At 45.0% G+C, this 9862-nt stretch overlaps 1 protein-coding gene and 1 pseudogene across 2 annotated transcripts in view; one reads left to right on the forward strand and one right to left on the reverse strand.

The window, feature by feature from the left end:
* Positions 1-2800, forward strand: part of LOC306923203 (serine protease HTRA2, mitochondrial-like) — a 20008-nt pseudogene extending 17208 nt beyond the window's left edge. The window contains exon 2 of the transcript in view: positions 1669-2800. The product of the transcript in view is annotated as a serine protease HTRA2, mitochondrial-like (transcript). The remainder of the gene's footprint in view (positions 1-1668) is intronic.
* LOC306923926 (serine/threonine-protein kinase BRSK2-like) overlaps positions 1-9862 on the reverse strand; it is a gene marked incomplete at both ends in the record, with an annotated part of 353012 nt that overhangs the window by 194540 nt on the left and 148610 nt on the right. The gene's annotated exons all lie outside the window — the stretch shown is intronic.

A 9862-nucleotide genomic window follows, 5' to 3' on the forward strand; every position in this document is an offset into this window, starting at 1 on the left:
CGGCACCGTGTCGTTATGTAATTAAATCCCTACATAAATTATTGATTCAACACGTCCACATTGTGTCGCCTATACTGTACAGCAGCGGTGGCTCTCAACCTGTTCTGGATCTCCAACATCTCCAAAGTGTCAGATGGGTTGGCTGCAAGCATTTTAATGCACTGCACTGTCCAGTGGGTGTGAGGCAGAGTACAGAGAGATTGCATGCCAGTCTCTCATGGCTCGGAGTAGAGGAGAGGTTGGCATGCAATTTAGTGAGTTTCTTTAGGAATATTTGTCATAGTAAACAACCAGTTTGTCTGTATTCACAAATACAGTATGTGAGAGATCGTCATCTACCAGGCAGGCTACTATAGGTCACATGATCAAAGAAAAACCCATAACAAATGCGGTTTGCAGATCTGTAATTTTCAGGGCCACATTACCCAACATAATCACGGAAGCACCCAGTAAGTCTAGTTTTAAGAGGCTCCTTAAAAGACACCTCAATTTTAATTTGAATGAATTGACGTAATTTAAGGGGTTGTCTTGTTTAGTGTTGTTTTTATTATGAATGTATTTTTGCAAGATTGTACATGTTTTTATTGTGTTAAAACAAGGAAGAGTAGCTGCTACTTCGGTGGAAGCTAATGGGGATCCATATGAATAAAGAATAATAAAGATCACTCGATTGTGTTCCGACATGAATTGGTGGAACCAACGCGGTATACTTTCATTTATTGGTATCGCAATGAAAAATAAAATAAAAAATAACAATGTTTTAAACATACGAGAAGCACTGACCTACAGTACAACTGTCCTCTATGTCCTCCAGCCACACCACTGGGACTGGAGTCTGGACAGTATAACACCCTGAGTGTTAATTAAGCTCAGAGTTAAATGGACGCTCAGGAGGTGGTTGTGTGACATACTGTGCTGTATGTACAGTACAGTACTGTAGAGCGTTGCCCGTGGACATGTTCAGAGCCACAGGCATCTATCTTATTATTAGGTTAGGAAATCTGGGTTGTCAGGCAGACTACCCCCAATCTCTCTCTCTCTCTCTCTCTCTCTCTCTCTCTCCCTCTCTCTTGCCCCCTCTCCCCCCCCCCCCCCCCCCCCTCTCTCTCTCTCTCTCTGACTGCAGTTCTTGAATGTGCCTCCCACAGCCAGTGTGCGTGCGGCGGCACTGCGCATGTCAAAACTCGAAGCCAAATTTGCGTTATTACCCTGTTGAACAGTGACAACTTTATCCGGTTTCATTTTTTTCGACTGCAGGTTTTTAAAACGCAGCTCAAGACCTACTTCTACACTCTTGCTTTTAATTGATCTTTTAAATTCTCTTTTTGGAGACATTGACCCTCAGCTTGAGGGGTTCTATTAAAGTATACGTGCACACATACGAGTACATGTGGACAGGCCGTCATGAGGACAGGTGTCATGTATCATGCGTGGTACAGCTCTCTACCTTCGACAGGCAGCCTCTGTAGACATTTTTAAAGCGCAGCTGAAGACCTACAAGTTTCTACTTTAAATTGATATTTTAAATTCTCGATCTTCAGGAGGCAAAGACCTAAAGATCATCCTGGCAGGCTCACCTTCAACACGTTGATCCAAACAACTTCTGCTTACCATCTGTAAGCAGAAGATCTCACGGAGCGATGGAAACACGGCATGTCTTGTTGACAGAGGAACGTGGACTTCAGGAAGTGGCCAGGGTGGCTCTTCTTGGGACAGTGTCCTCAGATCCGTGGCCCTCGGGTCCGGGTTGGGACTTGGTTCTGTGGCCCTTTTGAACAAGGACAAGGATGATGGACAAGACAGAAGAACCACAGTCTCTGGTTCCATCCTGGAACGGTTTGTTCTGTCCGCCCAGTGTGCCTCTCCTTATAAACCAGACAGCCCCCATTATGAATACAACTTTATTGCTGATGTGGTGGAAAAATCTACTCCTGCTGTTGTGTACATTGAAATACTAGGCAGGCATCCACTTTCTGGAAGGGAGGTAGCCGTGTCCAACGGCTCTGGTTTCATTGTCAGCAGTGATGGTCTTATTGTCACAAATGCCCATGTTGTGGCCAACAAGAGCTGTGTCCGTGTGCATCTGACTAATGGAGAGAGATACCATGCCACCGTGCAAGACGTGGATCAAGATCAGCCACAATCAAGATCAGTGCCAAGCATCCCTTGCCCACCCTCACCATTGGGCGGTCCGCTGATGTGCGGCAAGGGGAGTCTGTGGTCGCCGTGAGCAGCCCATTTGCACTCCATTACCCCATTACATCCGGAATTGTCAGCTCAGTCCAGAGAGGCAGTAGGAGCTCGGCCTGTCCAACTCCAAAATGGATTACATCCAGACCGATGCTGCCATCTATTTCGGCAATTCTGGAGGCCCCTTGATTAATTTGGATGGTGAAGTTATTGGTATAAACACCATGATGGGCACTGCTGGGATCTCCTTTGCCATACCATCTGATCATTTAAGACAGTTCCTGGACAAAGCTGCAGACAAAAACAAATCAGAGACCTAACGCAGATATATTGGTGTGAAGACTCCAAGTATTATTGCCGAGCTGAAGCTAAGAGTCAATAACTTTACAGATGTTACACATGGAATTCTGATCGTTGAGGTCGACACAAGGCTCCCCAGCCAAGAGAGCTGGCATGTTTCCCGGTGACATTGTGGCACATCAATGGTGCCAAGGTCAACACTAACAAGGAGATCTACAAGGCCATTCACAGCAGCAACAATATCACCATGCTAATGCAAAGACAACATGAGTTACTACGCCTACAGATCACCCCAGAATACCCAGAATGACCTACTGAGTAAGAAAGGGGAAGGATAAGGAAGTGTGTGTGTGTGTGTGTGTGTGTGTGTGTGTGTGTGTGTGTGTGTGTGTGCGTGCGCGTGCGTGCGTGCGTGCGTGCGTGCGTGCGTGCGTGCGTGCGTGCGTGCGTGCGTGTGAAGTTACTGTACATGGAGACTGTGAAACGTGATGGTCACGATGGTTGGGAGCCACTTTTGAAATGTAGTTGAATTAAAGCAAAATGAAAACTAAAACTCGCTCTCTCCTGTACCTCTGTCCCTCCCATCTCTCTCTCTTGTAAATCTGTCTGTCTGTCTGTCTGTCTGTCTGTCTGTCTGTCTGTCATGCGAGTGCCTCTCGTATCGTGTCTCTTACATGCGCCACACTGAAGCACAGACACCTCTGAGACGAAGTACAGGAGAAAGACAAGTGAACCCAAACAGACCGACAACAACAGAGACATGAGGGAGAAAGCTAGAAAACGCAAGTTACGCAACAGTCCAATAAGCACCAGCCTTACAGCCTATTCAATAGCTTATGATTCAAAATAAATGGCGGCCCTTGCTCCTGGATAGACAGGAAGACAGCAGCACCATTCTCATGTCTTATTTATACACTACTTTCTCTGCAGCAGTGGGAATTCAGAATAGATCCAGATATGTCATTAAATCTCGCTATATATCTATGAACTAGCAGGGTGTTTTTAAAGCCAGGGCCTCATATGGGCTGGTTGTGACGGGGTAGGAGACGTGTTGTGTGTCTGCCTTCCCAATCTAAATGATTAGAAAGTTACACCAACACACCGTGAAACCGTGAGTGTTCATTTAACTCGGAGTATGGAACCAAATGTACCCGTAACTCTGGGTACCATATACCATATACCTAAACATGAACATTGAACTGAACATCAACATTTCTAAAACTGAACTTAATCCTGGTCTCGATAATGAATTGAATGCATAGGACCAGAATGGAAACAAAAAGACATCAAGGCTGCTTGTAGCATTGCTTGCGTAATTGTACTTTCTTTGTTTGCAAACTGTCAACAAAATTAACTATTCTATCCTTAAATCACCTAGCCCCACCTGAAGTGTTTAGGAAAATGATCCTCTCAATATTCTCAAATACTACTATACTTATGTGGACACACGTTCTCACAAGTACGACGGCGGAAAACACACGTGTTCCGTGATGGAACGAGGGTCACCTTGGGCATATCGCTGACTCAGCAGGTCTGTATATTACGCCGATAAACAGCATCTCACGCAGCAGTGCTGTTGACCTGATGACCAAATCGATCTCCATAGCAATCATCTCCTCATTCCTCAACTGCCCTCCTCGAAATCTCAGCAACCTTAACACTACTACCACACACACACGCACACGCGCACACACACACACACACACACACACACACACACACACACACACACACACACACACACACACACACACACACGTCACACAGGGAAATTGATGTCTCCTTGAGGATGTTCTGCCCCTCACTAATAGAGACAGAGACCTCTTTTTGGAGGCATTAACCCTCAGCTTGAGGGGTTCATATACGTGCACACATACAGGTACATGTGGACAGGCCGTCATGTGGACAGGCCGTCATGTGGACAGGCCGTCATGTGGACAGGTGTCATGCGTGGTACAGCTCTGATGGGGTCAAGCAGAGTGAGACAATCAAGGAAGCGAGACAGGATTATTCCATATGCTCACGGCCTGTATACACAGTAAAAATCACACCCGTGTGAAGTGAGGGGCGCTCTAATCATACATCATCATCAAGAATGGTGGTCCCTTATTATATTGTTCCACTTCCCACCGACATACATATGCCAATTTGCTCAGACACATATACAGTATAGGCTCTGACGTAAATTATCCGTTCATTGTTTCAATGGCATTTTTAATGTTTGTTCAGACAACACAAACATTAAAGCTGTATAGAGGAGGGGCTTGCGCCCCTCAAAAACAACTACATTTCTTGTCAAGGAGATTTGGTATAGAGGGAAAAAACTGTGCAACTCGGTTATAGAGCAGTGGCTTTCACTAAAGGACCCCCGAATTGATATGTATTTGGCTGTGGACCCCCATCTGAAAATGTTTTGTGCCAGAGACCCGCCAGAAGAGAAGAGTTGTGTTATAAAATAAATCAAAATTCAAGATTTTCAAAAATAGCAAATGTACAGGATTACAGCACTTCGTGCCGTGCTGCGCGCTTGTACATCTTCTATTTTTTGGAATATCCAATGTATACGTGGATACAGTGATGCTGTAACACGTGTATCCTGATGACTTTCTCTCAGCAAAGTGTTGTGAGCTTAATGTAGATTGTCTATTTTTGGCCAAACATATTTTGTGTAGAGGGGGACAATAAATAGCTCACGTACAGTACAGTGCAGCTCAGCTCCGTATAGAAGAGGGTCTACGGGGACAGATTTATTTTCACGTGTCAAAACTGAACTGTCAACAAACTCACATAATACTGTAAATAAATATAACATCTGGGAATGCTGTTCTAGTTTTCCATTTAATGACCATCAGTGAAGTGAAACAAATGCAGAGAAAATCAATAGACACATTGGAAAATATCTAGGGCAGCTGGCTGTCAAAAACAATAAAAATAATAATACTGTAATACTTCATACTGTTGACATGATGAGGTGAGAAAAAGTCCGAGCACACTTTTCTGACATTGAGCCGTTCCCATTCAGCCAGAGGCGCAAGGAAATCCATTATTGATGTGCACAAACTGCACACTAGGGCTTTAAGCAACTAGGCGACTATTCAACTAGTCGACTAGTAAAATATCTTTTTTTGATATTTTTTTACATAGGTAGACCTAGTTAAACAACTAGTCGACTAGTAAACTAGGCAACTAGTCAACAAGTAAAAATCAGTAGAAGTGAAAGCCCTAGTGCACACTCTTTTCCCCTCTACATGGATACATAGGCCTACTACATACTGTACCTCTACATGGATACATAGGCCTACTACATACTGTACCTCTACATGGATACATAGGCCTACTACATACTGTACCTCTACATGGATACATAGGCCTACTACATACTGTACCAAGGCTTTTCCCTCTACATGGATACATAGGCCTACTACATACTGTACCAAGGCTTTTCCCTCTACATGGATACATAGGCCTACTACATACTGTACCTCTACATGGATACATAGGCCTACTACATACTGTACCTCTACATGGATACATAGGCCTACTACATACTGTACCAAGGCTTTTCCCTCTACATGGATACATAGGCCTACTACATACTGTACCAAGGCTTTTCCCTCTACATGGATACATAGGCCTACTACATACTGTACCAAGGCTTTCCCCTCTACATGGATACATAGGCCTACTACATACTGTACCAAGGCTTTCCCCTCTACATGGATACATAGGCCTACTACATACTGTACCAAGGCTTTCCCCTCTACATGGATACATAGGCCTACTACATACTGTACCAAGGCTTTCCCCTCTACATGGATACATAGGCCTACTACATACTGTACCAAGGCTTTTCCCTCTACATGGATACATAGGCCTACTACATACTGTACCTCTACATGGATACATAGGCCTACTACATACTGTACCAAGGCTTTCCCCTCTACATGGATACATAGGCCTACTACATACTGTACCAAGGCTTTTCCCTCTACATGGATACATAGGCCTACTACATACTGTACCTCTACATGGATACATAGGCCTACTACATACTGTACCAAGGCTTTCCCCTCTACATGGATACATAGGCCTACTACATACTGTACCAAGGCTTTTCCCTCTACATGGATACATAGGCCTACTACATACTGTACCTCTACATGGATACATAGGCCTACTACATACTGTACCAAGGCTTTCCCCTCTACATGGATACATAGGCCTACTACATACTGTACCAAGGCAAAAGCACACATGGATCTTCTAGCCCCACTATACTGTCATCACTAGGGGATCAATGCTCTGCGGTTAGTTTACTGGTGTGAAACAGATATATGGTACAGTATGTAAGAGAATGACTGAGAAAGGAGAGAGGCCGCACAGCTCGTAGTCACGATGCCATCACATTTTTATTTTTCCTAAGTATGTAAGAGAGACTCTATTGTTTGTGTTTGGTGGTGTTGATGTTCAACGTTTACACGTGTCTGTATGTACAGTATGTACAGTATGGCCCCTGAGGTAACACAGAGCCCTGACCTGCACAATGTGAATGGATGGGAAACATATCCATGTCGGTGAAGTGTGTGCCGGCACAGGCGTGCGTGCATGCATGCGTGCGTGCGTGCGTGTGTGCGTGTGTGCGTGCGTGCGTGCGTGAGTGCGTGAGTGCGTGCGTGCGTGCGTGCGTGCGTGCGTGCGTGCGTGCGTGCGTGCGTGCGTGCGTGTGTGCGTGCGTGCGTGCAGGGACACGTGTCTGCTGGCATTTATCATTCTGCTGTTTTGTTGTTGCGGGTGGGTGGAGGTGGGGTGGGGGGGGGGGGGGGGGGGCTGTGAAATGATTCATTCATGATTTGTGTGTGCATGTGAGAGTGACTGATTGTGTGCGTGCGTGCGTGCATGCGTGCATGCATGCGTGTGTGTTTGCGTGCACTATAGCTATAGTGTCCATGACAATGCTACATGCGCGATTAGCTTAAATCCTGCTGCAACCCTGAGTGTGAGACCAGTGGAGGGGGGGGCCGGGGGGCTATAGCTGCTTCACAGCGGGCAGCAGAGACATGCAGCCACATACGTTTCCAGCAGAATCAGCCTGAAATATCCCCGATAATGAGCGCCATTCAACTGGCATAGCCGGGGGGGTTTGGACACAGGAGCCGGCCCGGAACAGCAGGAAATATATATATATATGTGACGGGAGAGGGACTAGAGAAAAGAAAGAAAGAAAGAAAGAAAGAAATCCAATGCACCCCTATATATGTATTATTAACCCATTAAAACCAGGAGAGCACCGGTGTCATTTGAGATAAAAAATATCTACAAGCTTGCAGCGCGGGTTGTACATCTGATATTCTTTCGAACATTCTTTGAATAATTCTGAAAGCGTGAGAACCGTATATGGTCACCCCAACAGAAACCTTGTATCTCCAAATGTCTTTTTATATATATATATATATATATATATATATATATATATATATATTTTTTTTAGTAGGCTACATGCACTAGGGTCTTACAAGAGTGTCGACACAAAGTAGCGACACATAGAGTAGCAGATCTAGAAAAGTGAGCTTGAAGTTGTTGTTTATTTTTTTAAGTGAAAGTGGTTAAGTAGGCCAATGTCTTTTTTCCCCTGATAAGTACTGGTTTTGGAGATACAAGGTTTCCACCCGACAGTGACAATATGCTCCTTGTAGAAACCTCTTATCTCTTATATCTTAAGAAAGAAAGAGAGGCCTTGTGGGCTGTCTGAACACAGTCTCCACTTCCTCTGTGTCTCCCCAAACAGACTGACTGCTCTCTGGCCAGCCATGACCGACAAGACAACAAGAGCTCTGCTAACCCGAGTCAAGTGGAAACACACGCAAACACGAACACACACACACGAACACACACACACACACACACACACACAGTCACACACACACACACAGTCACACAAACACATGCAACATCAGGCAACATACTGCAAGATAGCGAGCGTCAAGCCCCTTAGCCCATTAAAACCGGGAAAGCACCTGTGTCCTTTTAGGTTTTAGCGGTGGCTATTCAAAAATGGCAAATAAAGCTCACTTGTTGCCGCACTGCGAGCTTGTACATCTGCCAAATTGACAAATCTTGAAAACTGTAGAATCGGAAAATGTGTAGAATCAGCCTGCAGGTCTAAATGCATTAAACATGGGCTAAAAGGAATCAAGCAAGGTCAACCAGTAAGAGACTAGCGTGCACCCCAGTGGTAGCCAGGGTCAACGCAGGTGAATGGCATGAGCTACTGTACTGTTCACTGTGCACCAACTTCACTGATGGGGCAGAGAGAGAGAGAGAGAGAGAAAGAGAGAGAGAGAGAGAGAGAGAGAGAGAGAGAGGGGCCCGGGAAGAAGACTGTATCCCATTAATTATTAAAGGAACGTCCACGTGTCATCCAATAAGGGAATGCAATGCTGACACATGTTACAAATCCTCCTATTCAATTAATTGCTTTGCTGTGTGCGTGTGCGTGTGCGTGTGCGTGTGCGTGTGCGTGTGCGTGTGCGTGTGTGCGTGCGTGCGTGCGTGCGTGCGTGTAGTTGATGGAGGAACATAAAGAAATCAAAAGATTCCCTTACTGTACAAGACAAGGGGTTGTTTGTTCAGTTTGAAACACATTCTTTAGGCTTACAATTAGGAAAATATTCAGGTTGGGATTAGGATAGTATTGTGGTTACAGTTTAACCTGTTTTATACATACCAAAATAACTGATCTACAGACTCACATTTCCTAAATGTAGTGTAAAACTTATTTTTAAAACTATGTCTCTGGTGAGGAAGAGGAATTTGGTCCGCATGTCTATTTCTCAACACACTTACAAGTCTGGTAACCTCACGTCACCGGGCTTTACAAGTATGCTAACCTCGCGTCACCAGGCTTTACAAGTCTGCTAACCTCGCGTCACCAGGCTTTACAAGTCTGCTAACCTCGTGTCACCAGGCTTTACAAGTCTGGTAACCTCGCGTCACCAGGCTTTACAAGTAAGCTAACCTCGCGTCACCAGGCTTTACAAGTCTGCTAACCTCGCGTCACCAGGCTTTACAAGTATGCTAACCTCACGTCACCAGGCTTTACAAGTCTGCTAACCTCGCGTCACCAGGCTTTACACCACGTAGGAAAGCCTGCTATTCATTCTAAAACTGAGCCGGTGGTTCCTGGTTGGCGTCGCATTGTTTTTGTTCCCTGCATAATGCGATCAATTAGTTTAGTGAGTCGGCTACAAGTTAAAATAAAAGATTGGCACGTGACAACAATAATTATACCAAAAGAAACATGTTTTAAACTAGGTGAATAATTTTGGAGGCGCGCTTGGTTCCGGCCACCTCATGACGTGACGTTATTTCCGCT

The sequence above is a fragment of the Electrona antarctica genome (assembly GCF_951216825.1).
Source record: "Electrona antarctica genome assembly, chromosome: 5".
In the NCBI taxonomy this organism is placed as follows: Eukaryota; Metazoa; Chordata; class Actinopteri; order Myctophiformes; family Myctophidae; genus Electrona; species Electrona antarctica.